This window comes from Acipenser ruthenus, chromosome 1, assembly GCF_902713425.1.
Source record: "Acipenser ruthenus chromosome 1, fAciRut3.2 maternal haplotype, whole genome shotgun sequence".
In the NCBI taxonomy this organism is placed as follows: Eukaryota; Metazoa; Chordata; class Actinopteri; order Acipenseriformes; family Acipenseridae; genus Acipenser; species Acipenser ruthenus.
The window spans coordinates 80,701,920-80,723,837 of record NC_081189.1 but is presented as its reverse complement, the minus strand read 5'-3'; the positions used below and the strand labels follow the sequence as shown (position 1 = coordinate 80,723,837).

Genomic DNA, 21,918 nt, shown 5'->3' with positions numbered 1-21,918 from the left:
AAAAGCGTAGAATTTCCTAGAATAACTAACCTGCACTTTGGTAAACACATATGGACCACAACTTCACTGGTCATCTCTGGTAACCCATTTCAACAGCCAGTAACGGATTATCATAATTAAAAAAAAAAATTAAAAAATTAAAAATAATATATATCTATATATATATATATATATATATATATATATATATATATATATATATATATATTCATTCCCTTTAATTCCACCATGAATAATTAAATAGCAAATTGTTTGGCTGTGGCTTTAGAGTAACAGGATGTACTCAAACCCATTAAGGTAACCTCAGGCTCATTCCCTAGAGTGGTGTACACAGGCTGTAGGCTTGCATGTGTCATGTATCTAGAGTTTGAATATTTTATTGAGTCAGCAATTAAAAATGCATGTATACTGACAGCTGTCTATGTAGTTAGAAGACTATGCTCACTAGTAACAGAGTTTAAAAGTAACCATAATGAAGCCAAAACCATGTTACACACAGAACCTAAATAGAAGGGTAAGTATGTAATAGTTTTGATTATTATCAGACCATTTTAAAGTATATTGCAACACCTACTGTAGTTATTACAGCAGAAAAACAAATCCTATTACAGTAAGTTATAATTCAATCCATTAACATAATATGATACTCATCAAATTAATTATGAAAAATACATAAATGCTTATTTTGATCACATTTACATCTACTAAAATGTTGTCATTGTTTTAATGAGAACTGTCAGCTTCACCTAATGGTGCATTCAAAATATCAATAACTTTAAAGGATTAAATCTTGAGATAATACATATTCAACCTTTAGATCAATAAACCATTCAAGCATTTCATTTCAGTTACCATTAGCTGATTCTGAAATAAATTATCAAACAATAAATGTACCTTTTTCGGGCAAAACTTGAGCGCTTGTATGCTTGGAATGCTGGCGTCAATAAGTCTACAATTCAAAAAAAGTAGACACATTTTCAGACAAGGAGCACACGGAAAACCACTAATCCAATCAAAGTTCATGAATTAGTCATCTTCCTGCTTTTAAACTTTTCAGGATTTCTTTTGGTTATCCTTTAGCCTGCTTTATATCACAGATTACTTATTTGTAAAAGTTTTAACGTCCAAAGCAAAAACATAAATTATAATAAAGTAAATATATGATATATTAGGAAACAGAATTACAGTATTTCCAATATCTATTAAAGATGACTTTTCTGATTGCTTAACAAATTCCCAGTATTATTTTAAATACAGTAGCCTGTATTAGTTGTCTCCTGAAGTCATCACCTGCTCCAGGGCAGAAAGCAACCACCTGTCCTATACAACCACAAATGGTTTCACTGTAAAACTCACTTGATGTATGCAAAGCAATCTTCTCTTCAGAACCAGAAAGAAACCAGTCTGCAGAATAACAGTGCCTTGTAGGAAAAACTGGGTCTGGGAGAAATCCTATAAAAAAGAGGAAAACTGGAAATGAATACCACATTGGTTTAATGGTCTTAATCCTTTTCTGTGAGTTGCAGATTGACTTCTTACAAAAACAATGTCTCAGCCAGGCAAACTTTGGTATAAGTTTTAATCTTTTATTTATATATATAAGAGGTATCACCAAATATAATTAGTATACAGTATCATTTATATTAAAGGGAACTGTAATGGGAAAGTGTCATAGGTTAGGCAGTTTTATATAATCAGTTAATTGCCAGGTATGAATTACTAACAGGTTTTACAGGATGCAATCTGCACTCATTTCTTCCTGATTAACTATCTGCTCTAGCTCTCAAGCCCTAATGCTTATTTTTCAACGATTAGCTGTACATCAGCATTACTACCACAAATCCACCAGTTTCACATTCAGCATTAAATGGGATGAATATTGATCTGCTAAAGAGGATTTATTTATTTTGTGCTCTATCCAAAGATCAACTGCTACCAGCTTTTGGAGGATCTGCTGAGCTCTTACAGCATAAAGCTACTGCATACATGACTTTGGACTTGACATTTTGGTTCTGGAAGAAAACCAAACAGTACATTCAGTGCAATAATCCCAGATAAATGAGATGATCACTGGAAAAGCTTAGATAGTTAAGTGGTCTATAGTAAAGTCCAAAGATGATAAAAATCAAGCTATGGTGAGATGTTCCATACGGAGAGACACCTGCCTTTAAACCTATAGGCCCGGCAAAACAGCAAGCACCTTCCCGCAGATATCTTGATAGATTAACCCCATACTAACTCCCAGTGAATGTTCTGCTATCTCGGTTGTCTTAACGAAAAGTACAGTTGAGAACCCGTGTGCTAATTGTAATACAGGTGGATAAACAAAGCGTTAAATTGGAGTACATTTGAATCTACTCGTTGTGAAGCATGCACAGTATTCTTCAATTAGACAGAGATGTGACATTGGATTACTCACTTCAATTTAGGCCTCAACAAATATTAATAAAACAAAAATCATCCTTATGTTTTATTTTCACATGTCGCATTACTGAATTTTGGGAGTGAACAATATCTCCTCTGTAATTTGAAGCAGAGTGATTCCCTCCAAATTTCCTCAGTATTCTGCCAATAATGAAATAAGTTCGGCATAGTGTAAAATCATATACATATGGCTGTGCGCTTATCACTTGGAAGCTTGCTCAAATGAGAGGAATTCCACAAAATGCAATATCCATGGCAAATTAATCTGACATCTTAATAGCACTGTGCTAATATCACTACTGCATTCTTCTGCTATATTTGGTCGTCCTTTATATCAGCACAGCACTTGAACCATGCTGTTTAAATATCAGTTATTACTATTTAATTTACAAAATGATAATAATATGAAACTGACTTTGCCACAATGATCTGCTGTAATGAATTTAAAGACTTGCTGGTTGTAAGGTGATTTAACATTTATGTTCTGGGATGTATCGGCCAGTAAAAGTGAATACAACTACCTTTACTGTTAATTGTATGACAATGTAAGAATGCTCTTCCTATCTGTTGGTGTCAGCGGCTACATGGAATAAAACATCTCACGTCTTAAAAACAACCTGCCTGTAACTGCAACCTCTGCTGGGCTCAAGATGACTCCTGATATTTTTTTTCACAGAGTTGTAAATAGCAGTTGTAATAGGGGAGTTTCTAATACAACCATTTCTGACCAACACAGTTTTATAATAGTTTAATCAGGTTTAAAAGCTTGTTTTGTTTAAGTATGTACTTCTAATGGGGTTTCCCAAAGGTAATGTAATACTGTTTACATAGAAAAGGTAGTACTGTACAGTAAACAATTCTTAATTGTGGTTATTTTAAGCAGGTATTTTGAAGCACCTCGGTTTCTAAAATCAGCTTAGACTAAAAGCAACACTTACTTAAATTAGATTCCCAACATATACAAAGACTGAAGGAATAAGGAGTGTACAAAATACTTTATAATATGCATTTATATGTCATAGTCATCAATTTTTCAAATTGTATTATAAACTCAAAGAGTAGGTATACAATGGGCTCTAACCATGCAAAGTATACCTGTTAATCAAGCTTTGTGTGCTTTTATAAAATACAACAAACAAACACATGCGCCTTAAACAGAACCCCCCCCCCCCCCCACCACCACCACACACACACACACACACACTCCCCAACAAAATGGTGGCCTACGGCTTAAATTTAAATTCTGGGTGGTTCGGTTGGTGTATTAGGATAATCCTTAAATAGATTAAGTCCCTCAACTCCTTCACCCTGCTGCCACAACAGTTAGGGGTAAGGTAAACTTTTTGCATTGCAAAAAGTACAGAGTTTACAGTCGTGAATGATCTACAGTAGTGGTTCCCAACCCTGGTCCTGGGGACCCCCTCTGTCTGCTGGTTTTCATTCCAACTGAGCTCTCAATTACTTAAGTAGACCCTTAATTGAACTGATAATTTGCTTAATGATATCTTTTTAATTGTTTTCAGCTTTTAACAGTTGCAGAGCTCGGGTTAGCTATAACATTGTATAAGTAACTTGAACTCCGCAACTGCTTAAGAGCTGAAAACAATTGAAAAGGTCTAATTAAGCAAATTATCAGTTCAATTAAGGGTCTAGTTAAGTAATTGAGAGCTCAGTTGGAATGAAAACCAGCAGACACAGGGGGTCCCTAGGACCAGGGTTGGGAACCTACTAATCTACAGTATCTAAATACTTTCATATGAGTCTGTAAAAAATATTTTACACATTTATAGAAAGTGAAAGACAAATAAAAGTAATGAACTACATATAAAAATGAACCCATTAACTTTAAAAGTACAGCCAAAAAAAAACCCATTTCATATATTATATTCATGCTAAAGACCCTGGGTACATACATTTTGCTCTCAGTTATAGACATTTCGTTTAATTTGTTTCTCTTTATAATAAATTGAAAATGTCATAATTAATTTGAATGCTTGGGCTTTTGCCTTACTCTAGACTGTAACAGTGACTCATAATAATATACAGTTCTATTACCAGGTTTATGGGGGATTACAAAAACATACATTACAATGCATGCAAGTGCTTTTGTTATTTGTTTATACCCATTGCAAAGTCCTAAAAGATTATAGGATTAAATGTTCCAGAAGCATTGGATAAAACAAATGATATACTAATATAATGTTTAAAAATCATTTAAGAGTCCTTAAGCTGGTCACCACTGCTCAATAACCCCCCTTTGACTTCTAGTAAACCTCTCTAACAGTAGCTGATTTTTGTGTAACTTGGGCCACAGGGGCATCTCTTATGGTAAATCTGAATCTCATATATAACTTAAAACAGTTAATAAATCATAGAAAATTGAAGTGGCATAAAGCCAACAATATCTCAGTAGTAATGAAAGAAACATGATTTATGAGCAGACTTACCCATTTGCAATTTACTTCCATAAACCAAATGCAATGTGCAGAGTATCAGAATGGTATTTGGTTATTTTTATCATTGCTATGGGGCTTTTGTGTCCTGTTTATGTCTGCTGATAATTGAGATTGGGATAGACAACTAGCAGCCTGCAATAGTGTGTTAGCATGTTCTTACCAGCAGGTGGCATTTCACACCAGGAATACTCAAGAGAAACAGGCGTGCTTGTGCTGTCATGTATAAGCTGTTGTATTGTGAAATAGAAATACAATGTAATTTAGATAGCTTTGTAAAATGTTGACAGCCTGTTAAAAAAACAATTAATTAAACTGTGTGATAAAACAAAACAAAACCACCCCTCAAGCAATTCTGACTAAATTCTCATAATTATCTACAGCACGTTTTGAATGGCACTGTTAATGATGGATGAAAATTGTTGGCAGTCACCAAAATCCCATATTGTATATGCTTGTCAATAAAGTTTAATGCCAGGTTTTTAAAAAGGTCAGCAGGCAAAAAGCTTTTTTAAGTGTGCTTGTGGAAACGGATTACAGTTACAGGTTTATCTTGAAGTACCAGACTTTGTATAGGCCTACTAATAATAACTGTGGATATTTTTACTTGAAATTAAAAAGATCTAATTAGGAGAGTTTCGTGATTAAATATAATAGTGTGCCGTTCATTTTTTAGAGAAATTAAAAACTAAATCAACCTTTTGAAGAGAAAATAAATAATCGTTACATTTTAAATGATTTATTATTTAAGAAGAAGAACATGTCATTGCAAAGTGAGCTCATTAGGAGGCACCACTTTCTTATTTAAAAAGGCCCTTGTCTTTCCAAAGAACACCTGACGATCTTTTCGAACATTCTCCAACCATTGCTGAAATTGGTTTAATGTATTGTTTTCAAAACAAATAGTTGCATTTATGCAATCACAAATCAATTAGCAAACCTACCCTATGTAAGTACTTCATGTCGCTCACTCTAGGTGCAATTTACTGTAGCTGACACATTTCTATAGGAAACCTACAAATGCTTAACTTTTTTTTCTTTCAGCATGCGATGTAGAGTGGGTCTTAAAAATGTGAATACAACCAGTAATTAATGTGTTTTCCTATTTTTGTTTTTTTCACAAATATCAGACTTAAAACACATTGATGTATAGGCCTACATAATGTAACAGACATTAATGATTACCACTATCACTAATACCATTAATACAAGATTACACTATTTCGATGTTTACATTTCCAGATTATATTTAACAGTTGCTTAGCAGTGAATTGTATCTTATAAACATGTATCAAGATAGCCGAACACAACATTATACGTTGTAGAGCGTTTAACCATATTTCATTATTTATTTGGAGAATGTATTTAAAATTTAAAAAAAGCACCACGATCATCCTCAGTTTGCGTTATTCGTTAACAAAATCCATTCTGCTCTTCCCATTGGAACAAATCCAGTTTTACTGTGAATTTAGTGAAGATGATAGGATGTTAAGAAAATCAAGTTAATATTCTTCAGCAGTAATCAAGACAACCTGTTTTATGTTATTCCCACTGGGTAGTGGCATTGCTTCCATTTTCAGTTTATTCTTCGCTAAAAAGAAAGAATTGATTAGACAGCATGTGGATGTATTTTTTTTTAATTAAAGCAGAGACCAGTTTAATATAATCAATAGATAAATGAAGAATAACGTGATGCACATTACAAACGTGTAATCAATACCTATTTCTTTCTAGTGAATAATGCCATAACAATGTTCAATGGATTTTTTGAGACTTACTTTGTAAATACTTGCCTGTACTCAGCTCATAAATCTCAGGGCTGTGTGATAATACACATTAAATGTACTCCACATTGAGTTTTAAAACAGCCAGAAAAATGTCTAGTTATTTTGAAGTTCATAGATATGTGGCATTGTAGAGTCTGTTGGCAGACTTTGAGGATGTGCAGTCTACACCACGTCTGGGATAGTGGCTTGGTGCTACAGTCTATTTCACTCCTTATCAGTTTTCACACAAGTAAATCATTTGAAACCTAGGTGAACCTACCTGATACAGATTAAAGGAATGCTACACTGGTCATTTAAGAGACTGTCATTGATAAATGTTCCAAGTCTTGGCTGTTATTTTATATAGAGCCTCTCACGATATATCACCTCAAAGTGCTTTACAAGGATAAAAACATTAATAAATATTACAAAAAGTAACAATAAGCAGTACAAATTAGCAACAGAATAAAAAAATAAATAAAAAAACAGTAAAACAAGCAAGAAAGGGTAAGAACATTTTAAGCTATGTAAAATAGATTATAAAAATGTGTTTTTAATCTAGTTTTAAAGGCAGCAACAGTGGGAGCTTTCCTTACGGGGCTAGACAGGTCATTCCATAATAAAGGGGCTTTATAGATGAATGCTCTACCACCTGTGTTTCTTTCTGAATTTTGGGAATAGTAAGTAACCCGGCATCCTGTGATCGGAGTGAGCATCTTGGAACATATGGGGTTAAAAGATCATTTAAGTGAGATGGGACAAGGCCATTTAAAGTCTTATAGGTTAAAAGAAGCACCTCAAAATCTATCCTAAACCAGACAGGGAGCCAGTGTAAAGATGCTAGCACAGGGATAATGTGTTATTGTCTCTTAGTCCCTGTTAAAACTCTAGCAGCAGCATTTTGTACAAGTTGCAGATGAGAAATAACATGGCTACGAGTACCAGAGAATACAGTAATCAATCCTTGAGGATACAAAAGCATGCATCAGTTTATAAGCATCTGGTCAGGAAAGAATACTTTTAAATTTAACAATATTTCTTAGATGAAAGAAAGATTTTGGTAACATTTCTAAGGTGTGGTTCAAAAGAAAGTTCTGTGTCAAAGATCACTCCTAAGTTTCTCATCTCCACTCTAAATTCAGAGGAGAAGCCGTCAAGGACGAAATCAGACAACTTGATATTATTTTGTTGTATCTGAGATCCCAGAATCATGACCTCTGTTTTATCTGAGTTTAACATTCAAAAGTTTTTAAATATCCAATTTTTTATGTCAGCAAGACAGGTATTCAAAATATTTGCAGCCGAGGTAACCCCACATGTAACCTCCTCAATTTTAACAAATTGAACCCTGTTCGAGAGATAGGATCGAAACCAAGACAGGACACTACCTGACAATCCCACCATATTTTTAAGGCAATCAATTAAAACAGAATGATCAATCGTGTCCAATGCAGCACTTAAATCTTGTAATATAAGAACCGAAGGTGAGCCCATGTCAGAGGATATCATCATTTACACATCATTTACCACTCGAACAACTGCTATGAGAAGGCCTGAACCCAGACTGAAATCTCTCATATATGTTATGAACCCCCAGAAATCTGTAAATAAGACTGTAAGAACATTGGAATCTAAGGTGGGATTCTGAGCAGAGGTTTGACTACAGCAGTCTTGTATGGGTGCCCCCGGATCCAGCATAATATCTGGAGAATGTCAGATATTTGACGCCCTCAAAACAAATACATATTTAATAGAAGAGCAATATGTCATATTTGAATAGGGCTCATTATTTACAGCATACTTCTGAGAATATTTCTAAACATATTCTTCAGCATTATTTATTCATACATGTTCAACTCAAAACAATAGGTAATACATCAAAAGGATTTAAAAGGAGCAGCCATTAATGTGAAACGTATTCAGCCCACACAAGAAGGAATGGGTTGGCCTCAACAATGAGCAGGTAAATGCTCAGCAGATCAGCAATTGTTTGTTGCAGACCAGACAACTAGATGACTGTATTAGTCTCTTAAGTGCAGGTTGGTCTATTACTGGTAATTACAGATAATCAGCAGCAATTGTCTATACCAAGATACAGATCACAAATGTAATGAAGGAAATTAATCTGACTAAACTTCTAGAATTTCTAGTAGCAGCCTAACATGGGGATGCTAACTGACATCTCCTTTACTGGTAATTATCAAAAGCATCTAGAAATATTAATTGACAAAAAAAAGTTCCAGGCACTGCTTTATTGCCACACAGGTTGGTTGTGACATTTTTCCAGCTTAGTGTAGTATACTTTTTATTTAAATTATTTTGTGCCATGAAAATATGCAATTTTCACCAGATGTGGCAGGATTGCTTACCTTTAATCCCACCATTAATGGGATTTTACTTGACATTAAAAACAAACTTTGTGTGCCTACCAAATTGCTTCAACAATAGTAGAGTGATGATAGTTCCAACCAGTCAACATCTAATGGGCATTCTATTACTAGAACATTAAAATATTGCAACTTGTTGTTACTTGTATGTAATGAACCTCCATTTACTGAAGAGTATGTGTTTTGTGTTGTTTCTTCTTTAGCTCCCCTCGGCATCTACTGTGAGCTCACAGGACACCACAGGACACAGGATTACCAACAGGGGATAATTGATATAATCTGTCTGTAGCCTCTGGCAAGCATACCTTGATGTTAAAGGAAGACATATTTTACACATGAACCCCAATAGAAAAATGTATTTTGCATACTGCCTGTCTATTTAAATAGGTAAGGAAAAGGCTTTCCCCAACCCTTTTAAGAGTAAAGCTGACTATCTGCAGAACGTCAAAAACTGTCAAAGAACACTTGTGACAACATACATGATTATTTTGAAATGTATGTATATGTATATGTAGAGCCCTGTGAAATTATTTTTATTTTTTATAATTTTTTGTTTTTTTCACAAATCTTGTTTTATTACAGATACACATTAATAAAACAACTCAAATACATGTATATCAATAGTAGTATTGTTTACATCATGTTTTAATTACATACATATTTTTTTATTAAACATTATCTGCTTTTTGTTTTTTACATTTTGACATAAACAGACCTTGCACAGAAAAATTATTTAGTTACCATAATTTCTCATTAGCGGCAGTGACGGTAACATAGTCCCCTACTCTTTAATTAACTGTCTATTTACAGTAAATACTGCCCATGTCCTCTATAAAAATACAATACGATAAAATATATATATTTACACTGCCCTACTATTGTGGTGCTGTCATAATAATTGCACATACAGCAATCCACCTATTAAAAAGAACACAAAAAGATACAATGTCAAAAATACATAAGGACTGTGTTATAAAATAAGTAGGCTTCCATTTAGATGTACTGTAGTTGGTTTTGTTTGTACAGTACTATATTTTCAACAGTATTTTTATTCAGAACGATGATTCTGAAAATATCACTTGCCACTTGGATATGTGGACTGTAGTACAGTATGTATACTTTTAAATCTGGTACGTATTAAATCTGGTACGTATTGTACCATTAACTACCCAACAGCAAAATGAAATCAAAATGTTACCCATGCACAGAACTGCGTAAAACGTAAAAGGCAATGCAATTTAGCAAAAGATTAAAAAAACAACAACAGTTTCTAGAATTAAAACAGTATTCAGTCAGTATTCAGAATTGAAGAATATAGAGCTCAATAAGCCCTAATGTCCAGTTCACTTGCAAATGAAAGTACACAAAAGCATCTAAAGATCTCTTTTTTTTAACAGCACCACTGTATCTAAAACAGTTTAATTATTAACTTTTACATTACAGTAGCTTGTCTCTTTCACTTTTGCTGCATTTTCGTCATGTAAATTGGATGAAGCGCTGTGTAAAGTGCACAATAGACAGACTGATTTGGGATGCGAGACAAAAAAAAAAAAAAACGGGGCTGCATAAGAGGCGCGTATAAGAGGCTTGAGGATGCTAAGCCTCCCCAAAACAAATTGCCCAAACCCTCACAAGGAATTGTTCTGACCAACACAAAAAATATTTGTGAGAGAAAATCGATTTCCCCCCCGCAAGCGCGGAAAGCAGGTCTAACAAACATATTTCTCATTTTCCTACTGCACAGCCGCCAGACCGCTAGGGCAGCTGGGATATCAAAATCAACACTGTAGCCTGAGATACAGGATTTGCATTTCAATGTCATTGGAGGAGACAATGCTTTGCTGGTTTAACGTCAATTCTTCCTGCCGATCTGAGCCCCCCATACTGCTGCAGTAGGCAGCCAATGAAAAATCCTTTTCGCTTATTCCCTTGCCTGGAACATCACCTTCACAATTTCTACATTTATTCGAATTGTTGTTATTTATACAAACAGCTTGATCTGAATCTGATTTTACAGAACTTGTGGCAAAATATTTTCTTAGCATACTGTCTGTTTTCACGCACCACCGTTTTGTGAGAATTTGATAACTGTGACGCTACAGTCAGAACATACTTCCTTCGACTGTTTGAACAAATGCCACATTTCAGAACACTGTTTGTGGTGCTAGATTATGAATGTTTCTGAAGTTTTTTTAGATTTTTCCAGTCCTTCACTCCATTTTCAGTGGAAGCGGGGTCTTTTGAACTTCTGAAAAAGTGTCTGCAAGGAAAGCAGAAAACCACATCTGCCTGCTTACTATACTCTAAATATGAAAACGTATTTTAATATTCTGATGAAAATTAATGATTTTGTTTACCTAAGACAGTTTTTGGATACACAGGTAAACAAGGCTATGACGGTCCTGTTGCAGTATCACCAAGGTCCAAAATACAGGATTTAGTTGCATACCAGGGGTGTCCAATCCTGGTCCTGGAGGGCCGATGTCCCTCCTGGCTTTTGTTGCAACTGTGCCCTAAATTACTTAATTGGACCAATCAAGCCCTTGTTAGAAGCTTAATTGGTCCAATTAATCAATTTAGTGTACAGTTTGAACAAAAACCAGGAGGGCATCAGCCCTCCAGGACCAGGATTGGACACCCCTGGTGGAGACAATGCTTGGCAGGTTTAACGTCCATTCTTCCTGCCGATCTGAGCCCCATATAGATAGTCAAAAGTTTACGGTAAGAGTGCAGGTTTTTTTTTGCAAATATACCTTATGAAATACGTTGAATGTCCCTTGATTATAAGTATGATAGTAAGTGCGTGTTTAGAAGCTTAATAGACAGTATTAATAATTGATTTAAATTGGTGTGAAGTGATGGAAATGGTGTTCGAAATTGGTGTAGGTACTGTAGGACTGCAGAACAGGTTTACGGATTTAAAGGTTTAAAAAAAAAAAAAACAGTGCAATTTGTTATCCTGACTGTTTTTCTAATTTGCTTAAATAGGCATAACATGTTTTAAAGTACAAGCTAGTGCTATGTTGAAATTCATTTATTTGGCCGCCTTATGTTGTGGAAAAAAAACCCCCAAAAAACAATGTCAAATATATATGTAGCATCCCTGAGTGGTTTCGGGGTCTGTTTTGTGCTATAAATTATTATACAGTACAAGTTCTCAAAAAGACGCAGGAGAATGAATCCGGTTTACAGCTTTTATTTGTGTCCGTCAGTCCGACTATCTATCAAACTCGACACAATGAATGAAACTTAGTATTCAGACTCACTTGTAACATAGTAATAAAAAAAAAATAATGCAAGTCTAAATTATATATATATATATATATATATATATATATATATATATATATATATATATATATATATATATATATATATATATAATGTGTGAGTATCTTACTGTACATCGTTGGGTTCAATAAATGCAGGGGGAAAAGTGTGGAATAGCCTCCCCCTATGCGGGGCTGTGACGGATAAACAAGTACATCAGGGGTGGGCAACCCCGGTCCAGTAAAAACCCAACTGTATAAATGGGTAAATGTATGTAAAAATAATGTGATATCTTGTAACAATTGTAAGTCACTCTGGATAAGGGCGTCTGCTAAGAAATAAATAATAATAATAATAATAATAATAATAATAATAATAATAATAATAATAATAATAATAACTACAGAGAAACATCATCTGTAATTGACAAACCCAGGACTGGAAGACCCAAAAAGCTGTCTAACAAGGGTGAGCAATACTTGAAGATAATATCCTCAAGAAATAGAAAGAAGACAAGCATTGAATTGACAACAGAACTGGCAGAAGGCACAGGTTCATTGTCCATCAGATCAACAGTACGAAGGTCACTCTTGAAATCAGGACTTAAAGGATGTGTTGCAGTAAGAATACCTCTGTTAAGAAAGGGGAACAAGACTAAAACGCTAAAATATGCACAACAACACAAAAATTGGACTATGGAGCAATGGTCAAAGGTGCAGGGTTAAATAAATCCGTAGCTTAAATAATTCTGTGAAAAATACATTAATGGATAATGCATTTGTTTTTTTTCCTCTATATTTTAGGTGTTGCCTTTTCTGCTTTTGGGTATCTCCATGCAGCACTACATTTTAAAGTTTTACCTACCTAGTCTTTTTTGGGTGGTTGAGCAATGTCACACAAGCCGGTAATTAGTTTGTTTAAAGCCTTAACATATCACACGTACAGTAACTGCATGTTACTTCTCAGCTTTATTTCTCTAATTAAAATGGAAGTCACCATTTCTGATAAAGAGCAGATTATATGTAAAATGAAATATTCATCTCTGATGGATTAGGGAAATACTTCAAATAAAGCACAGTGAAAATATATATAACCCAGTTTGGAAAGATAACAACCTCTGATTGGTTAAACAGCATCACATGACCATGCGTATATATAGTGTATACCGTGGCTTGCATACTAATGAGCTGCTTCACCCTGAATAAATCACCATGCACCACTACATTCTAAATTCCTTGACAAACTGCCATTTTAATTATTATTATTTTAAAAACCACTGCCAAAAATGCTATTCCACCTATTTCCTTCAATATATTTGGGGATGAAACTCCAGATAACTGGTACAGCACCAACTTTCTGAATGAAGACAGCAGTCCACCTGAAAAAATAAATAAAATTAAAAAAAGTGCACCAGCAATTGTCAAGAGTAGACACATAACAGTAGATGAGGAACAGCTAAATGAAATAGAAGAAAACAAAGTGAAAAAAACACAAAAAAACCAAAAACAAAACTAGAGCATGGGCTGTTAATGTACTTAAAGACTAACTTAAATTAAAAAAAAATGGACATTCATTTTAAGGAAATAAGTCCAAAAAAATTCAACTGGTGACCAGTATTCAGTTTCCAGTTTTATAACGCTGAGAACTGGACTAAATAGATATTTTAACAGTACACGTTTTAACATCTCTGCTGACAGTGAGTTTAAAACCAGCAATAACGTATTCCTGTCAGTCATGAAAAAATTTAGAAAAGCAGGTAAAGACAAGGCCAGACACCACCCCCCGAATTACAGTCCTGAATTTGAAGCATCTGCGGGAAACTGAGGTACTGGCTCCTGACACCATGGTCGGATTGGTGCGTAAAGTCTGGTTCGATCTTCAACTTAATCTGGCACGACTAAATTATTTCTCTAACCCCCTACGAGCGACCCGTGATGGAAAGCACTCAGGAAGCACTGGGATTTTACTAAATACAACAGCTATGCTCTATTTTCCCTTCCAACGGTAATGACAGTTTAGTATCGAGATGACCTCTTGTGGTCCATCCTCGAAACTACGCCATCCAAAACCCAACACCGTGCTGAACATAGGAGAATAGACCTTCATACGGAGACTAATACCATGTTTCCATGACACTGTAGCACTGTGCTGCCACGGTGCTGTCACTCTTATGAAAACATGCCACATTGTTTCCACGATTTAAAAAAACAAACATGGCGTGCCTTTCCTCTCTGATGCTATAGTTATAATATATTCTAGGGTTACCATGTGGCTCCAGATTAACCGGACGCTGTGAGACAGAACGGGATTTCAAACTTGCCCCTAAATTGAAATAAATGAAGGTGTAAATGAACCATCCTTAGCTACAATTAATAATGGTGCTTAAATACCCGCATGCGCGTCAAATAATTGTATTATACCAAGAATGAATTGCAGCCAGTCGCTATTTTTTTCTGTTTGTTAAAATTCAATCGTCCATATTATTCTGCAAATACAATCGCATCATCATCTCATTGCTCTATCGATAAATTAGCTATTCGTTCATTAAGATCTGATCAGAAGCAGCTGATCAGTGTGAATTGTTTGCTGCGTCCAAGCAATTCCACCACAGCAGGATTAATCTCAGCAAAGGTGGAGCTCATTTATACGTGAATTACTTTCAATTTAGGGGGAATTTTGAAATTCCGGTCTGTCTCAAAGCGTCCGGTTAATCTGGAGCCATATGGTAACCCTATATATTCTCCATTCACCACTCTAGCACAATATATGGGCACCAATATCCATATTTTGATATGATATCATTCGATATCGCTAATAATTTCCATATTGCGATATCGTGGGATCAAAAAAAAAAATCACGTACGCTCATAGAGACAAACTTTTTATTGCTAATACTGCTAAAAAAACAAACGCAGTATAATCAAGTTTATTTTATATTAAATATACAACATACATACCAATCATTGTAGGCAAACACCACACACTAAAGTGTTATTTACCCATTTTATTCCAATGATTGGCGTTTAGGTACCAAACGCATGCGTCAGTGAGAAATGAAAGGGTTGTTCATATGCTGCCATCTATTTGGCACATTCGAATAGCAGCACCATAACTTAAAAATAATCCTAAAGGAAGTTGCTACAAAATAACGTGGTATTTTACTGTAGGTTTAGGATGATGTCAGGGAAACGTTGAGAAAATGACCAAGCAATGAATGTCAGAAATATCTGGCATACTGAAGGATCGTATCTGGAAAACACATCAGAAGTAGCACAGTTTTATACATCACCAGTCGTCTATTTTATATGCAAAACATCTTCCAAGCCACACACTTCATTTCATATGTATGTTGACTCAGACATCAAATGAAAAATGTAAATTCTCTGGGGTATTTTAAACACAGGTTGATGACAGATAAATTTAGGAAACCCTGTACAGTACTATATGAGTATTTGCTATCCAGGTAGCAAAAACTCCTTGTTCAAATGATCTTCAATGTATTTTTCTGTTATTTTTTCTTTAAATTCGAACAGTGAAAACATCCATAACTGAATAGTAGCATCAACAGTTATGCCGATTTTTTTTTTAATTCAAAGAATATTTATACGATTGTCCAATAACCTTATTATCGTGCATCACCAAATTAGTTGAAACCAACTATATTTACATTACATTTAGGAAACTACAAAGACTGTATTTTTTTCTAATATTTAATCTATTATTGCCCTAAAAATATATACAATATTGCACATTTTTCTGCACTAGTAAAAAAGTTGAATAACTTAGTTCTGAAAGGAAATAGGTTGCTTATTTTTAGTTTATATGCCTTTTAGAAACAAAAAGCTGTACAAACTGTAATGCAAGCAGCACAGACCTAGTAAAGTCTTATAATGTATACCAGCTGTACTAAACTGAAAATGAATCCCTTGGAGTCAAGTTAAACAGGTTCTCCTATCTTGGGAATGGAAAATTGTTAATTGTTTTTGGTGCTGGGAATACTGGGAAACAATTGGCCTCTCATGTGATTTAAGAGTATATCCCTGGATTTAAAAATCAGGGTCTTAAAAGTTGTAGTATAAAGCCTTAAGCTTACCACACCCTGGGGAGGAGACACCCCCACTGTTTCTCACTGAAGCCAAGAGTCTTGTAATTATGATATACCATGTAAATAGTATGGTATATAAATGTACTGAATTCTACAATGCTTTTTGCCTTGATTATATAACTGTGAGGACTTAGAGGCAATGAGGAGACAGTAAATTGACTTCTCATATAACGTTTTCTTACAGTATCATGTCTACAGGTTTAAAGTATTTGTTGTTGTTGTTGTTAGTACAGTAAGTCAACATCATTTATATTTACATCTGTGTGAAAATCAAACCTTTGCCAAAAATAACAGTTCTGTGTCACTAAACAGGGATGTTCTGCTTGAAAAAGTTACAGATATACACAATGTATACCAAAAAACGTTACCCTACCTAAACACCTGTGCAATGTGAGCTTCAAGTTCCCTCCTTAGTTTACATTTACATAATCACAGAGGTATTTATTTATATCAAATTCAAAACCAATTGGTTGTCTGTTTAGCTAGTTAGCGCACATATATGAGATTGGACTGGCTTAAGAAGCTTTTTATAAAACTTCCCTTGTGTTATGAAATTCTGCATCAAAACCCAATAACAGAAACGTAATAATAATAAAATGCTGCATACCCAAGGGGTTTTTATGTGCCACTTTACCTCCCTGCTAGCCAACCATAAATTTAATCTAAACCTAAGCAAGTTGCTGTACTTTTTTTCTACACTAGTTTTAAAATGTAAACATGCACACACTTGTGTCAAATGTCACTCATCTACTGTATCTTGGTAAATACTTTTTTTGTAAAATTTTGACTTGGAAAAAAAAAAAAAAAAAAAAATATATATATATATATATATATATATATATATATATATATATATATATATATATATATATATATATATATTAGTTGGCTGAAAGGCATTGTTAATTGTGTAATTCTTCAACCCTGTTTCACTGCTGAACTGTCAGCCTTATTGATGTCCCTATACTGCACCTGTGGCTGTTGACCGATGTATGCACTAGATACTTCATCCTTGTTTTCTTTTAAAACTCAACATCAATATGCCATTTGTTCCCCTGTTGCACTCCCTGACCCCATGATACCCTAATCCCACTGGCTGCTCTACTGAACAGCTACGTTACTGGGGCCATTATAACCCAGGGGGAATATTTTAGACTGTTGAGGGGTATTGAAAAAGGTAACTGTAGGATGTAAAGCCAATTCCATAATAATAAACAGAAGGGCTGTGGTGGGCTTGGTTGGTTATTATATTTGAGGAGTGTATTTTGGTCTGGTATTCAACAGCAATGTCATAACTCATAGCCAGGGGGGTTGGATGACACAAGAACCTAGATGTGTTACAAGACAACATATTCCTGTGCGTTTACTGAACCTACACACATCTTTGGTGTCAAAGGGAGCTGTTGAAAGCCATGATAGGAAATACTCTTGGCCATAGTTAAGACTTCACCCACATTAGTGACTGTGGCAGGGCAAAAGCCTTGCTTATGTAAATAAGTATAAAGTTGGCAGGGATGGACTTAAATCTGGCCCTGCCAACAATCTCAGGTGTGTGGCCATTCTCTAATTAGGTAATTGACTGCTAACTGGGGAATGGCCATCTGTATTAAGGAAGCACAAAATCCTTTGTTGAGGGAGTTAGGTGAGAGTACCTGTGTTAAACTGCGTTTTGATTATAAACTTTATAGTCAAGGCGAATACCCAACCTGTATTATTTTGTTTTGTTTTCATGTGAACCTTTTATTTTGGCCATCGTGCTGTGTTTATTTTGTGCCTGTGTTTTTTTTATTTATTTATTTTTTTTAAATTAGAATGCACTTTGAGTGTAAAACTGCAGCTTTCTGTCACTGGTTCTCTTTCCTGACGGTAACATCTTGGGCTGTGAAGCCAACCTGTCACAGGTGGTGTCAGAGTGGGATAGTGCCTCCTAGAGAGCAGGGCTGCAGTTTTACAAATATACAAATAATGGAAAGCTGGTACGAACAACAAAGGCAATGGGCAGCTGAAGGCATTCCGCTTTGTGGGGCCTGTATGGAGTTTGGGCACCATACTGTGAAGTGCCCATATGGAGACCCCGGATTTATGGAGGCTGGGAATGCAAACGATTGGTTTTGCCTGAACACTAACTGCCATCTCCACTGCCAGAGAGGGAGAAACCACTACCGTCTGGGGGGGGGGGGGGGGAGACATCTCTACAGCATCCCCTGGTGAAGGAGCAAAGCTCTCAACCCCCTGAAAAATTTTGGGCGGGACAAAGGTAAACCCAGCCGCCCGACCGACAGCGCAAGATGCGTCCCTCTGCCTTGCAAGTCCCAAGGGACGGCGGATTAGACACCCTCCTCGCCTGCCTCGAGGAACACAGTTGGTGCCTTGTCTGCGGGGAGTTCGGGCACTTGGCTGTATGCTGCTCACTCCAATATTAGGAGGAGGAGCTACCTGCCCGAACAGCCGAGAAGGAGGAACAACCTGCCTGAAAGAGGAAGAAGGGGGGGAGGTGGCTGTTCTCAGAGACGAGCAGAGGAAGAAGCTCTGCTGTCTCCAGAGACAAATAGGGAGGAGCCGTTGCCACGTCCAGTACAAAAGGGGGAGGAGCCGTTGCCGTCTCTAGAGCCAGAAGAGGAGGCGCCTCTACCATCTCCTTTGCCAAAGGGGTGGAGCCGCTGTCGTCTCCAGAACAGAAAGGAGAGGAGCCTCTGTCGTCTCCAGTGCAAAGGGGGGAGGAGTCGCTGCCGTCTCCAGTGCAAAAGATATCAGGAGGAGGAGCTACCTGCCCTTTAATATAGAGCATAACATTTGCTCTCTTAAGTACCGTAATAATAATATGAAAAGGAAATATTGCACACATAGCTATGAGATTATTACATAATAAAAAGCAATTACTTTTCCTAGTCACAAGAAGCATGATTGTGCCTGGAACTAAGAGAAAAGACTGCAGGTAGGATTAAGCACTGGGTGAATCATTAAGATTGTGAACTGGGTGAATCAGACAACCCATCCCCCGCCCATCTGTTTCTGACATCTCCTTGTAACATTCTCTACCGACGCCTGTGTAATCCTACAATAAAGTACTGTCTTCTGGAGACTCCCAAAAAAGGGCTTTCAAGGAGGAATTTTGTTTAGCGCCTATAGTACAGTACACATTTCTATTTTGTATTGGGGACTTGTCATAAACGAAATCTAGTGATTTTATTTTTCTTAATAAATTGGCAGCACCATTTATTATTATTTATTTCTTAGCAGACACCCTTATCCAGGGCAACTTACAATTGTTACAAGTTATTACATTATTTTACATTCAATTACATTTTTTTTTTTACGCATTACTTTTACATACAATTACCCATTTATACAGTAGGGTTTTTACTAGAGCAATCTAGGTAAAGTACCTTGCTCAAGGGTACAGCAGCAGTGTCCCCCACCTGGGATTGAACCCATGACCCTCTGGTCAAGAGTCCAGAGCCCTAACCACTACTCCACACTGCTGCCCCATATTGTTCTTATATAATAACTGAACAAAGTAGATATATGTTCAAACAAAAAAAAATGAAGCTTAAATTTGCGCTCAAATGGAATATAACATATTACTGCAGTTACTTACTAAAGTAAAGGAAAAGTGGTCATTGAATACCGCATTCGTTATTGTAAAACACGCTTCTGTGTCTAACTTGAATCAAATTTGCTTACTACCTGTAACTTGTCCAGTGGTACTGCAAAATGCTCTTTTTAAGATTTGTTGTGCATGGTGTTCTGCAATTCAAAGTTTTTCCAGATTTCCTTCCATTATATTTCCATGGGTGCCCTAAGAAATGTTATTTTCAAAGTATTCATGCAGCCTTTCAATAAAAAATAAAAAAAATGCTTTTACAACCCGGCTAACAAAAGCGTTTTTTATATTTTATATTAGTTTACATAGCTCTAGTTCGGATGTAGTAGACATGAAGGGGTGGGGTAGCTATGGTGAGTATGATGACCTCACATATTCTTTGTGTTATTTGGGTAAAAAGAAAACAAGCAGCAAAAGTAACAACATTAGAGACACTAGTCCTATCTGATGACGGTAAACTCTGGTATCTCAGATTACAGCTGAATGATGACAAAGAACAAGACAAAAATGTCACAGCCAGATAAACTGAAAGAATTTATTTAACACAAGTTTAAGAATTATTTTAGTATTTCATAATTCTGAAATTTCAGAGTGGTCCAGTGCTGCTGCAACACAACCTAAAGCAAACTTTTGAAAATAAATTCATCAGCAGCAAAATCTGAATCGGTCAGAAACTTATTTTTTCTTCAACAAAACATATTCTAATGTTATTTTAAGATGACTGTGAACAAGACAGTAATCAGTCAAGTAACAGTATATCCAAACATTTTAATAAATTAATTATGAGATTAATCAAATTGATTAATCCTCGATTTAATAACAATAATCTTTATTTTTATATTGTGGCATAGTGGGTTATAGTGCGCAGGTGCAGAGGTGATGCAGTGCTCCAAACAATGACAAACACAGTTCTGGTGATATGATGGTTCTTTTATTTTTAATCCATAGTCGAAACTGACCAACAGAAAACAATAATGAAATACACGCAGTACTCAATGCTTGGTACTGCTCTGTATAAATAATGCACGGGGAAGTCCCAAACGATAACACACAAATCCACAAACAAATAGACACACACAGACAAAACATACACGGTCACCAGTCCTTTAGTGAGTGCAGTAGTGCTAGTGATGAATATAACAATAATGTGCTTTAATGCAGTGATGTTCCGGGTGGGTGCTGGCCTCTGGCGACAACTCCGGAACTTGTGTTTAACCATTTAACAAACAGACAAGAAACAGTTAGACAAATGAAGATAAAACACTCACGGTCCAGTTAACACTGGTCCTTCTGGTCTCCAATACATTTACCCAAAATGAAGGCACAGATTACGATTCTCCGTCTCCTTTTTATGGTCTCCTGTCACACATGACCCCTTGGTAAATGAGTGCAACCACCTGTCCAATCTGTGGCTACCTTCCGGGTGAATGCGTTCTTGCAACTGAGTCTCGCCTTCATCCAGACTGGCCAACTTCCCAACCCTGGGAAAGAACTGTCAGACCAGCCCGTCCAAAGAACTCTGTTCTTGCTGCTTAGCGCCCTCACAGGTTGGGAGGGAGATTTACAACCAAGACTCATTGTATTTCTGTCACAAACACCTTTCATAATGCACCACCATCCCAAAGTGCTTTACAAGATACGAGACTAGGGTGTGTGAACTATACATCAGCTGCAGAGTCACTTACAACAACGTCTCACCTGAAAGATGGAGCACAAGGTTAAGTGACTTGCTCAGGGTCAGATAATGAGTCAGTGGCAGAGCTGGGATTTGAACCTGGGACCTCCTTGTTACAAGCCTGTCTCTTTAACCACTGGACCACACAGCCTCCGATTTAGTTATTATTGAAACATATTAATAGCTTCAAATTAGTAACAAAACGTATTAATCATAGGCATCAATTGGATTTTT

General features: G+C 36.0%; 1 long non-coding RNA gene across 1 annotated transcript in view; it reads right to left on the bottom strand.

Moving 5' to 3' along the window:
- Positions 1-904: 904 nt before the first annotated feature.
- LOC131737931 (uncharacterized) overlaps positions 905-21,918 on the bottom strand; it is a 41,815-nt gene continuing 20,801 nt past the window's right edge. The window contains exons 2-3 of the long non-coding RNA XR_009329533.1: positions 1,357-1,452; positions 905-949 (exon numbers count right to left, since the gene is read on the bottom strand). This is a non-coding gene — a long non-coding RNA (uncharacterized LOC131737931). The remainder of the gene's footprint in view (positions 950-1,356; positions 1,453-21,918) is intronic.